Here is a 16674-nt window from a genome sequence, read left to right as displayed (position 1 = left end):
TCAACAAGAATACAAAAGAAAATCCTACAAAAAATGATTCTCATAGCTTCCTAACACTTATGTATGTAATTAATATTTTTATAACATTTTCCGAATCAAATTGAATCAGAATAAAAAAAAATATTTTTAACTATTTTTAACATTGTTTAATTACATTTTTCATAATTATTAAAGACATATGCCTAGCTCAAAAACTAGAGCCAATTGAAAAATAAGCATGGCATATTCATGATCAGGAACACAAAATTAATCAAAATCGACTCTTAAATCTCTGGCAACAGATTGACTGTTCCTCAGTGTAATAAATGCCTTCTCTGGCTTCTCTGATACAAAAATCCCAGGGAGCAATTCAAAGTGTATAGTACAATGGTTGAGGAAGCCTCTCCATGCTTTAGGCAGCCATCATTTTTTTGAGAATACAGAATCCTGTGCTGAGAGGAATAACGAGATATTGGAGGCTGCAATGGGGGCAAAGCAGCTTGTGCTCCTGGGTTTCCAAGAGTTGAAAGAGCATTGAGATGTAATGCTACTCCCTGAAGACATTGCATTAGCTGCTGCTGAGTCTATTCTTGCTTATCTAATCAGGTTAAATGTTGTAGTAGATTTTTAGGGGACATACTCCCAGCAAATTCATATTTTTCAATAACGCATGCAGTTTCTGGTACGCTATGATCAAACCATTGACCTAAAAATACAGCCATTTTCCACTATAACAGCCCGATGTTAAGATACTGTAGTCGTCACATTCCAACCCATAGGTACTGTAGATGTGTATCCTGCTAGGATGGGACCCTACCTGGGGCTATGCATGATGGGAAGGAGTTTACTGTTTGTCAGTCAGTTCAGTTCCTGACGTGAAACCAAGTAAATGTGTTATTCAGCACTCCAGAGTCCATGAGTCTTATCTGATTTACAGCACATCTACATGGTGACAGAAGTGGAATACCATGGCTCAAGGACTTTGGCGCATTGACCCCCTCATGTTTGATGAAAAGATCGCTGACAGATGGGTGCAGTTCAGGAGAGAATGGGCTGTGTACCGCATTGCTGGACTGACTGACAAATCACATAAGGTACAAGCCTATACACTGCTAAACTTCGTGGGGGCAGAAGCAGTTATTAAAGCAGACACATTTACATATGCACAGGGGGAAGACAAGGAAGACCAAGATACAGTATATTGCTTGCAAAGTGTGAAGAGATTTGTATGCCTGTTAAAAACGTAATACTGTAATGGACAGACACACATTCAATTCTATGAATCAGAAAACTGGTGGAAAATATACAATCATATTTGTCCACTCTGAGACTGTTAGCAAAAAAATGCAATTTTGGAGCCATAACCAATGAGCTGATCATAGACCGCATTGTATGTGGCACCCATAGTGACTCAGTCCATGCACACTTACTACGGGAAAAGGATCTGACCTTAGACTCTGCTATTCACATATGCATGCTGCACGAGCAATCAGAACAGGGCACAAAGAAGTTACGGAGGGAAGCTGAAATATGCAGTCCGAAGCGCACACACATGCAGCACAGGCCATGTTATAACTGTGGGGTATTCCATGAATTTGCACGGGTGATCTGCCCTGCTTTTAACAAATGCTGCAACCACTGCAACATGCTCAACCACTTTGCAAGGTGTTGCAGATCTAGGCATACCATGACACACAGTGAGCCACATGTGACGCAGGGAGAAAGACAAATGTGTAAAGTCAATCACGTGGGCATGGAGTCCACACCACACACCGCCGAGACCATATATTGTGAAAGCATAGAGCTAATTGCAAAACAACGACAGATTTTCACTGACCTGTGTGATAAAATAGTGGCAATACCTTGAAGATTAAAATTGACACTGGTGCCAAATGCAACAAAGTGTCCAGGACCCTGCTGCACCAAACTAGCCCTCAGGCAACAATAGACCACACAGACACTGTAAATTTAGTGGCATATGGAGGTCAAATTATCAAACCCGTAGGCACTGCCACTATCGAATACATGTGTGCACCGTTGCTTTTCCACATAGTAGATAGTGATGTTAGACCACTGCTCAGACTGCCTGACAGTGTCCATCTTGGGTTGATACATCTGGGGCCGGAAGTGCGCCTGATACATGAAGATATCCCAGAGTTCCGTGACTTTAAGGACTTATATACTTGTGACACCATTGGCAAGCTACCTGTCATCTACCACATGCACTTGGATGAATCTGTTATCCCTACAGTGTGTGCACCTCGGCGGGTTTCAATCGCTATGAAAGACAAAGTCCTAGCTGAGCTGGAGCGCATGACCGTACTTGGCATCATAACCCCTATTGAATAAGCAATCCAGTGGGTATCTGCAATGGTAGCTGCTGTAAAAAAAAGATGGGACTGTAAGGATCTGCATAGACCCCGTGCACCTCAATAAAGCATTACTAAGATCCCATCACCCATTGAGAGCTGTAGAACAAGTCATTGCTGTCATGCCAGAAGCCAAGGTCTTCAGCACATTAGATGCCAAATGTGGGTTTTGGCAAATCCCGTTGGACAAAGAATCCTCACTTCTCACTGCTTTTATGACACCAGCTGTGAGATATGACTTCTTACGCATGCCATACGGCCTGACTACTGGACTACTGCCAGTGAGGTGTTTCAAAGGTGTATGGAACAATTGTTGGCAGGATACCCCTGTGAGATTATAGTCTACGTCATCCTCATCTGGGGCCGTAATATGCAAGAGCATGATGAGCGTCTCTGCCAGGTATTGGAAAGAATACGAGCAATCAACTTAAAGCTCAACCCAGATAAGTACAGATTCAGAGTGGCTGAAGTTCCGTACGTGGGTCACCTCCTCACAGACCAAGGTGTTAAACCCAACCCTGACAAAACGGTAGCCATCCAGCATATGCCTCTGCCGGTGGACAATCTCAGTCTCCAACGTTTCTTAGGAATGACTAATTACCTATCCAAATTCATCCCCAATTATAGTGAGATCACTGCACCCCTACGACAACTTCTACACCAAGATACAGAGTGGTGTTGGTTGGAACCACACCATGCTGCGGTGTTGAGTTTGAAGAGCATGCTCACCAGCACTACTGCACTGCAGTACTTCAATGTACATTTGCCAGTGGTTATCTCAGCTGACACCTCACAGCACTGATTGAGTGCTGTCTGCCTTCAAAAAAATAGACCAATTGCTTTTCATTCCAGGGCACTGACAGAAACAGAATCCCATTATGCGCAGATCAAAAAAGAGCTACTAGCGCTGGTTTTTGCTCGCCACAAATTCCATGACTTCATCTACGGCCGGCCAGTCGCTGTCGAAACTGATCAACCGCTCATCACCATCATCAGGCTCAGCACAATGCATCTGCTCAAATCCAGAAATTACAGAGGTACCACCTACATATCATCTACAAGCGTGGCAAAGAAAGTTTGTGGCTGATGCCCTCTCCAGAGCATTCCTTACCCATTCTGCTCCTCTACAAGTTGATGATGACTATGATGTTATGTCTGTGCAAACCCGCCTGGAGGAGCTGTGAAGACAATTTCTGGCAGATGATTTGTGTCAATGTTTATCTCAGGTTGTCCTGAAAGGCTGGCCTCAGTCCTCCAAAGAACTTCCCCAAGACTTACGCCCATTCTTTGCCATGCAAGATGAGTTACCTCTGTCAGACGGGATCATCTTGAGAAGTCAGCGATTTGTTATACCCTACACCTTACAAAAGTACTACACCAAGCAATTGCATCAAGGACACCCCAGCCTGGAGGCCACCAAGCGCAGGGCCAGGGAACTGCTCTATTGGTCCACCATGTTCAATGACCTTGAGAGGGAGGTCTCTGTTTGTGGCCCATGTGCGGCTCTTCATGTACACCAACCACATGAGCCTCTGCGTCCACATGATATCCCAGATCTTATGTGGTCCATCACTGCAGCTGATGTTTTTGTATGGAGGGGTAAGGAGTACCTAGTTCTTGTAGACTCTTACTCAGGGTGGATCGAGATAGATCATTTGCCCACTCTTACAAGCACCACTATTATTACCAAGCTCAAAGGACACTTTACTACACATGGAATACCTCAGAAACTTATCACAGACAATGCCACACAGTTCACGAGCAATGACTTTAAGATGTTTGCTCGCACTTGGGATTTCACACACATCTCCAGCAGTCCACTATAGCCACAATGAAATGGGCTTGCAGAGAGAGCTGTCCACTCAGCCAAACATCTATTGGAGAAATGCACACAAGACCAGACTGACTTTTTTTTTAGCACTCTTAAATCTACGCAACACACCACGGGATGGAATACAATCCCCTGCCCAGCGGTTATTATTACGTCGCACCTGAACCCAAATTCCAATTACTAAACATCAATTACAACCTCAATTACAAGGCAATTGCAGATGGAGCTTGCCTCTAAGTGCATGTCTAATAAAAGAAATTATGACTGTACAGCGCACGCCTTCCCTCAGCTGCTTCCAGTACAAGCTGTTCGAATACAGACCACTCGAGGATATTGCAAGCCTGCTACCATCTTAAAGGAAGCCAGCTGGCCCAACAGTTATGTTTTTGAGGCAGATGGAACTGTGTATGATTGTGATCATCGCCACCTGTTGAGTCTACCTGAGGAGATTATTGTTAGGTGCCGCGGTCCGCGGCGCCGCTCGGTCTGCTTCCGAGCGACGCTCACGGCCGCCGCACCTCTCTCCCTGCCCGCCCGGCGCCTAGCAACGCCAGGACGCCGTGCGTACTGTAGCCGCCGGGTCCCTGGCAACGCTAGGACGCCGGGCGTCCACAGCCGCTGGGTCCATAGCAACGGGGACGCCATTGGCGGACCGCGTTCCCCGTTGCCAGATAAAGATTGATTAGTTGCTCATGCAGCAGGGCAGCTGCACGGCAACTAGTAATTAGGGTCTGGGGGCTGGTCTTGCTGGCCCTCCTGTCATTGGCCAGCAGGGCCTTTTTATGGGAGCCAGCACACTACAGCCTCGCCGGTGATAGCTTCCTGTATGCTGTTCCTGCCTTGCAACGTCTGTTCCTGGTCAGCTGTATCTGGTCGATCCTGCTCCCTGCGCTACTGAGTCCTGGAGTTCTGAAGCCGGTCCTGGGAATCCTTCCTGTCCAAGTGAACCTGTTGCAGTTATCTGGGGGTTCTCGCTTGTTGGGGTTCTCTTCCGGTTTCGTGAGTAGCGGCTTCTGCGTTAATTTTGTATTGGTGGTTTTTGCGGAGGTTTCCGCTTTTCACTATCCTCCCCGGTACACGGCGGTGCCGTGTGGGGGTGTGGACAGCGGTGTCTTTTGTTGTTCTTTTCCTTTGGCGGCGTGCCGCACATATATTTAGTTTTAGGGCAGTTAGTAGCCCCTAGCTTTCTGTTTGCTTTAGTTAGAGGTCCCCTTGTTATTATCCTGTCTCGGCTCACGCCTTGTCTCACGCTAAGACCTGGGGGCATCGGAGTTGGGCAGACCTAATCCGCCCTTCAAACGCGGCTGCCGTGGGCCCAAGAAACCATAGTCACTCAGGCATGAACTGACCACACGGGTAAAACAATGGAGGTAGGGTGCTAGGGGCTATTCCCGTACCATCCCTTATTTCAGCGTCACGTCCTGGTGCTCTGGACTTACTACGCAACATCTCTCTAGTTCTGAGCATCAGGAACGTAACAATTATTACTGCACCAAGTGTAACAGTGGATGTCAGAGACCCTCCTCACACCACACCACATTCTGGGTTGTCAACTATGTCTTCCTCAGTCGATAGTGAAACACCGTCTGACTCCAGCCATTACTCTCAATGAACAGCCACCCATGATGCACCTGTATACCACCAAGTCAGGACGTTTATGCAAACTTAATTCCCGATTCCAGGACTATGTTACATAAATTCCCCTTACCCATTCTCTTCCTCTTCGTTATTCTCCTTACACTTTGTTATCCTTTTACTATGTTCTTGAAGGGAGGGATGTAGATGTGTATCCTGCTAGGACCCTGCAGGATGGTACTCTACCTGGGGCTATGAATGATGGAAGGGAGCTTCCTGTTTGTTAGTCAGTTCAGTTCCTGATGTGAAACCAAGTAAATGTGTTATTCAGCACTATAGAGTCTATGAGTCTTACCTGATTTACAGCACATCTACAAGTACAGTACAGTATTTAAACTCATGAACCATATAAGCTAAAAGCCCCATAATTACAATACACAACCTATATAAACACAACAGTCTCAGGACTACTGTAAACGGTGCCCACATAATAGTTCAAACTTATTTATTATTAAATCTTCTGCATATAGCAATAAAAACCACCCCAAACTGAGGGGGTGATTCAGGCTATTGGAAGTGGTTACTTGGTATCTGCTTAGGATGCCATACAGAGTCAGATGAAGTACCACATGGGCCTGGAGCTGAAAATGTGTTACTGGTCTATACTAAGGCGGAGTAGCAATGACTTCAGCTGTGTGGGTGTGGTCAGTGACATGTGGGTGTGTACACCCCTACACTATCAGACCCACCGGTAGGGATGTAATGAAGTCCGAATTCGGTGGCCTGGCAGGATGCCGGCCAAACTCGGAGGTTTTTTTTACAGGCAAAACCATGCCCTTGTACATGATTGCCCCTTTAAAACAACATCTGAGTTCGCAGGCATCATGCACAGCCGCCGAACTCGGACTTCATTGCATCCCGCACACTGTCTCACAAAATACATAAAAATAGAAAAGTTGCAGAATTTTGTGAGAATAGAAATACAATTTTAATACTTGGGATTTATGGCCGAACGTGTGGCCTCGTGTCTCGTGGGCGGAGGCAGGCAGTTGGGGAAGCCTGTGATTACCGCTGCTCTGCTCTGCAAAGCAGCCGGTGATCTAACAGTGCTGGGTGGTGAGCCGGGGGCTGCCCAGCTACTCACGGAGTGCTGGGCATGCCCCCAAAATGATGATAACGGGGATCATGCAGTAAGACCACACCCCCTCCACCAGAGGCCCCATCCATTCAGCCAAGGCCTCACCCCCTTTTTGGACATGGGCGCATCAGAGGTCCTTCATTCATACTTTATAAAGTTGGGAGGTATGCTCTCATGATAATGGGCCTATTGTTTTGTGGAGGCCTGGAGCTGGAGCTCCAGCCATCCAATTGTTAATCTGGTCCTGACACCATATGTTCTGTACCTAAAGTCTCAGGAAATGTAAATGGTGCCTATGTTTCTTTATGTGTTTTTGTTTTTTAATTACACTAAAGTGGTCCTAGGTGATAGTAATGCATGTTCCATTTAAGTGTAAACTTCTGTTCAGCTGGAACTCAACAGTGGTTTACAAGTATTGAGCCCTCATGACATCCTTATTCTAGCAAGGGGTATTTGAATGAGGAAGTAAAAAAACAGATAACCAATCTTTGTGGAATTTCACACTAAGTTCCTGTGGTTTACCATGTTCTCACATCATACGCTGCATCTCATTTATCTATCTTTATCATTTATTTTTAAAGCACAAATATATTTGAACTGCTGAAGTTTAATATAGTATGTATGTGTATATATATATATATATATATATATATATATATATATCTTGATTATACACAGATGCTGCGCTGAAACCTAGCACATCAAAGTTACTAATAATAATTAATAACACAGTGTAACAACATTTCTTTTTCTTTGTATCAAATAGCCCAGGCACCAGAGTCCTCAGTTAATTTTAAATGGACCGCAGCTCCCCTCCCAAAAATTTCAAAGTCTAGCAGGCACCAAAATCTGTCAATATAAAATACAGAGGGGGCACTCCACACACAGTGCATGAAATGTTTATTATAAAATATATAAGGTATTGATTGACACACATAAGGCGATATACTGCATAGCTGCCCTTACTCTTAAAACAACAGTGTGTGCTGGTTACCACATGGTTCAACAACAATTATACTCCACTGGACACACTTCGTCTCTCCTCCTCACGCTCAGCTAGGTTCTCAACCCTCGCCTCTGGTCACCTTCCAGAAGCTGCCTCATGTTGGACCATGTCAGTTGTCAATCGGGAGCCGGCAGCACCAGGCATGATGTCATGAGAATATGCCCTAATGCATTTCATCATAGACTTCGTCAGACCGGTGCTGGAGGAGTGTCTTGCCCAGACACATCAGAACCGGTTATCTGACGGTCATCAAGATTTATTGTACCAAGTTGCACAGCCATAACTAGAGGCACAGGACCACTGGCAACACCTGGCCGCTTCGTCGCAGTCGCCGCCGCCACCTGCTGGTGCGCTGCCTGGCCACCTCTCACATAGGTAGCCAAGCAAAGCTGCAGCTCCCCCTCCCCTCCCCTCCCCTCCCTACCTGTGTGCTGGGAGAGAGGACATCTCTCCCAACCCGCTCCAGCACACCCACAATGCCCTGCGCTGTAAAGTGCACAGCGTAAGGCGCGTAGAGGACAGAGGAGACGTATGCCGGCTCGTTGCAGTTGAGTATAACTCACTCTCTCTCTTTCTCTCTCTCTCTCTCTCTCTCTTCCATAATGTGTAAAAATAAGAATTTACTCACCGGTAATTCTATTTCTCGTAGTCCGTAGTGGATGCTGGGAACTCCGTAAGGACCATGGGGAATAGACGGGCTCCGCAGGAGACTGGGCACTCTAAAAGAAAGATTAGGTACTATCTGGTGTGCACTGGCTCCTCCCTCTATGCCCCTCCTCCAGACCTCAGTTAAGGAATCTGTGCCCGGAAGAGCTGACACAACAAGGAAAGGATTTGGAATCCAGGGTAAGACTCATACCAGCCACACCAATCACACTGTACAACTTGTGATAACCATACCCAGTTAACAGTATGAACAACAACTGAGCCTCAGTAACAGATGGCTCATAACAATAACCCTTTAGTTAAGCAATAACTATATACATGTATTGCAGAGAGTCCGCACTTGGGACGGGCGCCCAGCATCCACTACGGACTACGAGAAATAGAATTACCGGTGAGTAAATTCTTATTTTCTCTGACGTCCTAGTGGATGCTGGGAACTCCGTAAGGACCATGGGGATTATACCAAAGCTCCCAAACGGGCGGGAGAGTGCGGATGACTCAGCAGCACCGAATGAACAAAGGCAAGGTCCTCCTCAGCCAGGGTATCAAACTTGTAGAACTTAGCAAATGTGTTTGAACCCGACCAAGTAGCAGCTCGGCAAACCTGTAAAGCCGAGACCCCTCGGGCAGCCGCCCAAGAAGAGCCCACCTTCCTTGTGGAATGGGCTTTTACCGATTTAGGATGCGGTAACCCTGCCGCAGAATGAGCTTGCTGAATCGTGTTACAGATCCAGCGCGCAATAGTTTGCTTTGAAGCCGGAGCACCCAGTTTGTTGGGTGCATGCAGGATAAACAGTGAGTCAGTTTTCCTGACTCCAGCCGTCCTGGCTACATAGATTTTCAAAGCCCTGACTACGTCCAGCAACTTGGAAGCCTCCAAGTCCCGAGTAGCCGCAGGCACCACAATAGGTTGGTTCAAATGAAACGCTGATACCACCTTTGGGAGAAATTGGGGACAAGTCCTCAATTCTGCCCTGTCCATATGGAAGATCAGATATGGGCTTTTACATGACAAAGCCGCCAATTCTGACACACGCCTAGCTGAAGTCAAGGCCAACAGCATGACCACCTTCCACGTGAGATACTTTAGCTCCACGGTCTGAAGTGGCTCAAACCAGTGTGATTTCAGGAAATCCAACACAACGTTAAGATCCCAAGGTGCCACTGGAGGCACAAAAGGGGGCTGAATATGCAGCACTCCCTTAACAAACGTCTGAACTTCAGGCAGTGAAGCCAGTTCTTTTTGAAAGAAAATAGATAGGGCCGAAATCTGGACCTTTATGGATCCTAATTTTAGGCCCATAGTCACTCCTGACTGTAGGAAGTGCAGGAATCGAACTAGCTGGAATTCCTCTGTAGGGGCCTTCCTGGCCTCACACCAAGCAACATATTTTCGCCATATACGGTGATAATGTTTTGCTGTCACGTCTTTCCTAGCCTTTATCAGCGTAGGAATAACTTCATCCGGAATGCCCTTTTCCGCTAGGATCCGGCGTTCAACCGCCATGCCGTCAAACGCAGCCGCGGTAAGTCTTGGAACAGACAGGGCCCCTGCTGTAACAGGTCCTGTCTGAGAGGCAGAGGCCATGGGTCCTCTGAGATAATTTCTTGTAGTTCTGGGTACCAAGTTCTTCTTGGCCAATCCGAAACGATGAGTATAGTTCTTACTCCTCTCTTTCTTACTATCCTCAGTACCTTGGGTATGAGAGGAAGAGGAGGGAACACATAAACCGACTGGTACACCCACGGTGTCACTAGTGCGTCCACAGCTATCGCCTGAGAGTCCCGTGACCTGGCGCAATATTTTTTTGAGCTTTTTGTTGAGACGGGACGCCATCATGTCCACCTGTGGCAGTTCCCAACGGTTTACAATCTGTGCGAAGACTTCTTGATGAAGTCCCCACTCTCCCGGGTGGAGGTCGTGCCTGCTGAGGAAGTCTGCTTCCCAGTTGTCCACTCCCGGAATGAACACTGCTGACAGTGCTAGCACGTGATTCTCCGCCCATCGAAGAATCCTTGTGGCTTCTGCCATTGCCATCCTGCTTCTTGTGCCGCCCTGGCGGTTTACATGGGCGACCGCCGTGATGTTGTCTGACTGAATCAGTACAGATTGGTTTTGAAGCAGGGGCTCTGCTTGACTCAGGGCGTTGTAGATGGCCCTTAGTTCCAATATATTTATGTGTAGAGAAGTCTCCAGACTTGACCACTGTCCTTGGAAGTTTCTTCCCTGAGTGACTGCCCCCCATCCTCGGAGGCTTGCATCCGTGGTCACCAGGATCCAGTCCTGTATGCCGAACCTGCGTCCCTCGAGAAGATGAGCACTCTGCAACCACCACAGCAGAGACACCCTGGCCCTTGGGGACAGGGTGATCAACCGATGCATCTGAAGATGCGATCCGGACCATTTGTCCAACAGATCCCACTGAAAGATCCTTGCATGGAACCTGCCGAAGGGAATTGCTTCGTAAGAAGCCACCATCTTTCCCAGGACTCGCGTGCAGTGATGCACCGACACCTGTTTTGGTTTCAGGAGGTCCCTGACCAGAGATGACAATTCCTGGGCCTTCTCCTCTGTGAGAAACACCTTCTTCTGTTCTGTGTCCAGAATCATTCCGAGGAAAAGCAGACGCGTCGTAGGGATCAGCTGCGACTTTGGGATATTCAGAATCCAGCCGTGCTGTTGCAACACTTCCTGAGAGAGTGCTACGCTGACCAACAACTACTCTTTGGACCTCGCCTTTATGAGGAGATCGTCCAAGTACGGGATAATTATAACTCCCTTTCTTCGAAGGAGTATCATCATTTCGGCCATTACCTTGGTAAATATTCTCGGAGCCGTGGAGAGACCAAACGGCAACGTCTGGAATTGGTAATGACAGTTCTGTACCACAAACCTGAGGTACTCCTGGTGAGGTGGGAAAATGGGGACATGCAAGTAAGCATCCTTGATGTCCAGCGACACCATAAAATCCCCCTCTTCCAGGCTTGCAATAACCGCCCTGAGCGATTCCATTTTGAACTTGAACTTCTTTATATAAGTGTTCAAGGATTTTAAATTCAGGATGGGTCTCACCGAACCGTCCGGTTTCGGTACCACAAACATTGTGGAATAGTAACCCCTGCCCTGTTGAAGGAGGGGGACCTTGATTATCACCTGCTGGAGGTACAGCTTGTGAATTGCCGCCAGTACTACCTCCCTTTCCCTGGGAGCAGCTGGCAAGGCTGATTTGAGGTAACGGCGAGGGGGAGTCGCCTCGAACTCCAGCTTGCATCCCTGAGACACAATTTGTACAGCCCATAGATCCACTTGTGAGCGAACCCACTGGTTGCTGAAGTTTCGGAGACGCGCCCCCACCGCACCTGGCTCCGCCTGTGGAGCCCCAACGTCATGCGGTGGACTTAGTGGAAGCAGGGGAGGATTTTTGTTCCTGGGAACTGGCTGCCTGGTGCAGCTTCTTTCCTCTACCCTTGCCTCTGGCCAGAAAGGATACTCCTCTGACCCGCTTGCCTTTCTGAGGCCGAAAGGACTGCATTTGATAATATGGTGCTTTCTTAGGCTGTGAGGGAACCTGAGGCAAAAAAGTCGACTTCCCAGCAGTTGCTGTGGATACGAGGTCCGAGAGACCATCCCCAAATAGTTCCTCACCCTTATAAGGCAAAACCTCCATGTGTTTTTTAGAATCAGCATCACCTGTCCACTGCCGAGTCCATAATACTCTCCTGGCAGAAATGGACATTGCATTAATTCTAGATGCCAGCAGGCAAATGTCCCTCTGTGCATCCCGCATATATAAGACAACGTCTTTTATATGTTCTATGGTTAGCAAAATAGTATCCCTGTCGAGGGAATCAATGTTGTCTGACAGGGTATCAGTCCATGCTGCTGCAGCACTGCACATCCAGGCTGAAGCAATAGCAGGTCTCAGTAGAGACTCAGGTCTCAGACTTCAGGATAGCTTCCTGCTTTCTATCCGCAGGATCCTTTAGGGCGGCCGTATCCTGAGACGGCAGTGCCACCCTTTTAGATAAGCGTGTTAGCGCCTTGTCCACCCTAGGGGATGTTTCCCAACGTAACCTATCCGTTGGCGGGAAAGGGTACGCCATCAGTAACCTCTTAGAAATCACTAGTTTCTTATCAGGGGAACTCCACGCTTCTTCACACAAATCATTTAATTTATCAGATGGGGGAAAAGTCACTGGCTGCTTTTTCTCCCCAAACATAATACCCCTTTTGGTGGTAACCGGGTTAATATCAGAAATGTGCAATACATCTTTCATTGCAGTAATCATGCATCGGATGGCTTTTGTAGACTGTACATTTGTCTCATCCTCATCTACACTGGAGTCAGACTCCGTGTCGACATCTGTGTCTACCATCAGAGCTAGCGGGCGTTTATGAGCCCCTGACGGCTTCTGAGTCACCTGGGCAGGCGCGGGCTGAGACCCCGGCTGTCCCAAGGCTGCTGCGTCATCAAACCTTTTATGTAAGGAGTTGACACTGTCGGTTAAGACCTTCCACATATCCATCCAATCAGGTGTCGGCCCCGTCGGGGGCGACACCACATGTATCTGCCCCTGCTCCGCCTCCACGTAACCCTCCTCATCAAACAAGTCGACACAGCCATACCGACACACCGCACACACTCAGGGAATGCTTAGACTGAGGACAGGACCCCACAAAGTCCTTTGGGGAGACAGAGAGAGAGTATGCCAGCACACACCACAGCGCTATATAACACAGGGATTTACACTGCTAATAAGTGATTTTCCCAATAGCTGCTTGTTTGTATCGATTTTGCTCCTAATTTATGTGCCCCCCCTCTCTTTTTAACCCGTCTTGTACCTGGATACTGCAGGGGAGAGCCTGGGGAGCCTGCTTCCAGCGGAGCTGTGAAGGAAAATGGCGCTGGTGTCTGAGGAAGAAGGCCCCGCCCCCTCAGTGGCGGGCTTCTGTCCCGCGTTTTGTGTGACTTAATGGCGGGGGTTTGCACACATATACAGTGCTAGACTGCATTATGTGTGTAATTTGTGCCAAAAGGTATTATAATTGCTGCCCAGGGCGCCCCCCCAGCGCCCTGCACCCTACAGTGACCGGAGTGTGTGGTGTGCGTGGGAGCAACGGCGCACAGCTGCAGTGCTGTGCGCTACCTTAATGAAGACAGGAGTCTTCTGCCGCCGATTTCAACTGTTCTTCTGTCTTCTGGCTCTGCAAGGGGACGGCGGCGCGGCTCCGGGAACGGACGATCGAGGTCAGGCCCTGTGTTCGAACCCTCTGGAGCTAATGGTGTCCAGTAGCCTAAGAAGCACAAGCTAGCTGCAAGTAGGTAGGTTTGCTTCTCTCCCCTCAGTCCCACGTAGCAGTGAGTCTGTTGCCAGCAGATCTCACTGAAAATAAAAAACCTAACAAATACTTTCTTTCTAGCAAGCTCAGGAGAGCCCACTAGGAGCACCCAGCTCTGGCCGGGCACAGATTCTAACTGAGGTCTGGAGGAGGGGCATAGAGGGAGGAGCCAGTGCACACCAGATAGTACCTAATCTTTCTTTTAGAGTGCCCAGTCTCCTGCGGAGCCCGTCTATTCCCCATGGTCCTTACGGAGTTCCCAGCATCCACTAGGACGTCAGAGAAAGAGGGACTGCCTGCCATAATGTGGTAAAAAAGGACTGCCTGTCATAATGTGTAAAAAAGGGGGACTATCTGTCACAATGTGTAAAAAAGGGGGACTGCCTGTCATAATGTGTAAAAGGGAGCTATGTCTGCCGTAATGTGTAAAAGAGAGGTCTGTGACCACGTCCCTTCACCGTGTAGCCATGCCCCTATATTTTTGGCCTGATTTGTATATGGGGGGGGGGGGGGGGGGAGGGATTTTGCCGATGCTGTTTCTTGCATGCAGACCTAAAATGTCTCGTTACGGCACTGTGCTACGGTATATAGGAGGATGGTGTTAGACCTGGCTTATAGACACATACTATATAAAAGAATTAAAATTCAAACAACAGCACAAACTATGAATAATGCAGCCTACTGGTAAACAATATGGAATCATCACAATAATTCCACAAAAACTATACACAAGAAGTGTTACCACTATGGCGCATAAAGATACAAATGATAATGGCAATAAAAAAAACCTTACAAATGATTTTTTATCTGTGAGTCCCCGATTCTTTTTGTCTGTGTCCTTTTTCCACTTATTTTCCATCCACAGGAAAAATTCTTATCTCGGAGCAAGAGAAAAGATCATGGTGCGTTATTGTAGCACAGAAAAAGAAGGGTTTATTTATACAAAGCACTCACAATTAAACAGAAATTAAAAGCATGTAACCACACAACAGTGGATAGGGCTTTCAAACTTAGGGATAGGGATGTAGGGATACTCTCTTTCCTGTCTCAGAACTAAGTGGTCTACTTACTAAGCCTTGGGTGGAGCTAAAGTGGCCGGAGATAAAGTACAAGCCAATCAGCTCCTAACTGTCATTTTTCAAACACAGCCTGTGACATGGCAGTTAGGAAGTGATTGGCTGATACTTTATCCACTTTATCTCTATCCAGGGCTTAGTAAATAGACCCCAAAGATGGGTAAGTGCATCCTCTTATTTATTTGAATAGAAAACTGAATGTACATGAGAAAAACTATGCCACTCTTAAAAAAGAAGCATTGGCGATTAAGTGGGCATTAGAAACTCTCATATGCTGTCTCTTGGATAGAAAGTTCACATGAATTACTGACTATGCTCCATTAAAATGGATGTCTGAAAATAAAGATAGTAATGGAAGAATAACAACATGGTTCGTGACATTACAAAGTTTCAAATTTTCAGTTGAACATAGGCCTGGTACATAAATAGCTAATGTAGCTGCACTGCCAAGTATCTGCTATGTAGGAGTTACAAGTGTTCCTCCCCAAGAGGCAGATATATAACCCCAAGCTTTCTCTCCTATGGGTTTAAAACCCCAAGAATGTGTTTGAAAATGGCTTGGTAAGAGCTATATCAGCTTCTGTAAAGGGCTCCTGGGGTTATAGATGGCGAGTAAGGGAGGGCTACATCCATTAGGCCCAGTCTGAGTCTTTAGGGCAGGGCTGGCCAAACCGGTCCTCGAGATCTACCAACAGTTCATGTTTTCCAGGCCTCCTGGAGATCTGTAGAATTGTCAGTTAGGAATGAATGCAGCACATCTTAATTAGTAATGACTACACCTGTGCACCAGCTAGGTGGTCTGGAAAATGTGTACTGTTGGTAGATCTCGAGGACTGGTTTGGCCAGGTCTGCTTTAGGGCCTGTGCCTCAGAGAAAACTAATCAGTGCTTACACCTGCATGGGTGTGGTAAAAGCTTGTCAGCCTGGATAGAAAGTCTCTCATTGCATGGGTAGCAAGCTGTCTTACAGAGAGAGACACCACTACTGCCTGAAGTGAGTCATTTATTGATACTGTATGTTGTTTTGGTGAGTTGGACAGTAAGTCCTTCTCATATATAAAGAGGGAAACTTTATGTATAGTTAGAGCCGGAGAGACTAGGATTTATGTTTATGTATTATTTTTACGTTAGCTGCAAATAAATATTATTGAGGCTATTTGCAGTTTGCGTCATATACCCTGGACTGGCGTTTTGCTATATGGGCTGCTGTAAGAAAGTACCTGTCTATCCCAGTAGACAACATCCTCACCCCGATCCGCTCACAATACAAGTGTGTGTGTGTGTATTTATATATATATATATATATATATATTAGTGATGAGCGGGTTCGGTTTCTCGGAAACCGAACCCCCCCGAACTTCACCCTTTTTACATGGGTCCGAGCCATACTCGGATTCTCCCGTATGACTCGGTTAACCCGAGCGCGCCCGAACGTCATCATCCCGCTGTCGGATTCTCGCGAGATTCGGATTCTATATAAGTAGCCGCACGTCGCCGCCATTTTCACTCGTGCATTGGAAATGTTAGGGAGAGGACGTGGCTGGCGTCCTCTCCGTTATTGTTGTACTTGATTGTGCACTATTGCTTAATTGTGGGGAGGGCTGGGGAGCAGCTGTATAATATAGGAGGAGTACAGTGCAGAGTTTTGCTGATCAGTGACCACCAGTTATCCGTTCTCTGCCTGAAAAAAACGC

General features: G+C 47.1%; 1 protein-coding gene across 1 annotated transcript in view; it reads right to left on the bottom strand.

Annotated features, from left to right (window-relative positions):
* The window catches only part of LOC134966109 (C-X-C chemokine receptor type 3-2-like), a 110548-nt gene that overhangs the window by 86094 nt on the left and 7780 nt on the right, over nucleotides 1-16674 (bottom strand). Inside the window, exon 2 of the mRNA XM_063942595.1 lies at nucleotides 14699-14778. The gene's annotated coding sequence lies outside the window, so the exon portion shown is untranslated. The remainder of the gene's footprint in view (nucleotides 1-14698; nucleotides 14779-16674) is intronic.

This window comes from Pseudophryne corroboree, chromosome 10 (genome assembly GCF_028390025.1).
Source record: "Pseudophryne corroboree isolate aPseCor3 chromosome 10, aPseCor3.hap2, whole genome shotgun sequence".
NCBI lineage: Eukaryota > Metazoa > Chordata > Amphibia > Anura > Myobatrachidae > Pseudophryne > Pseudophryne corroboree.
This window is presented reverse-complemented; position numbering and strand designations above follow the sequence as displayed.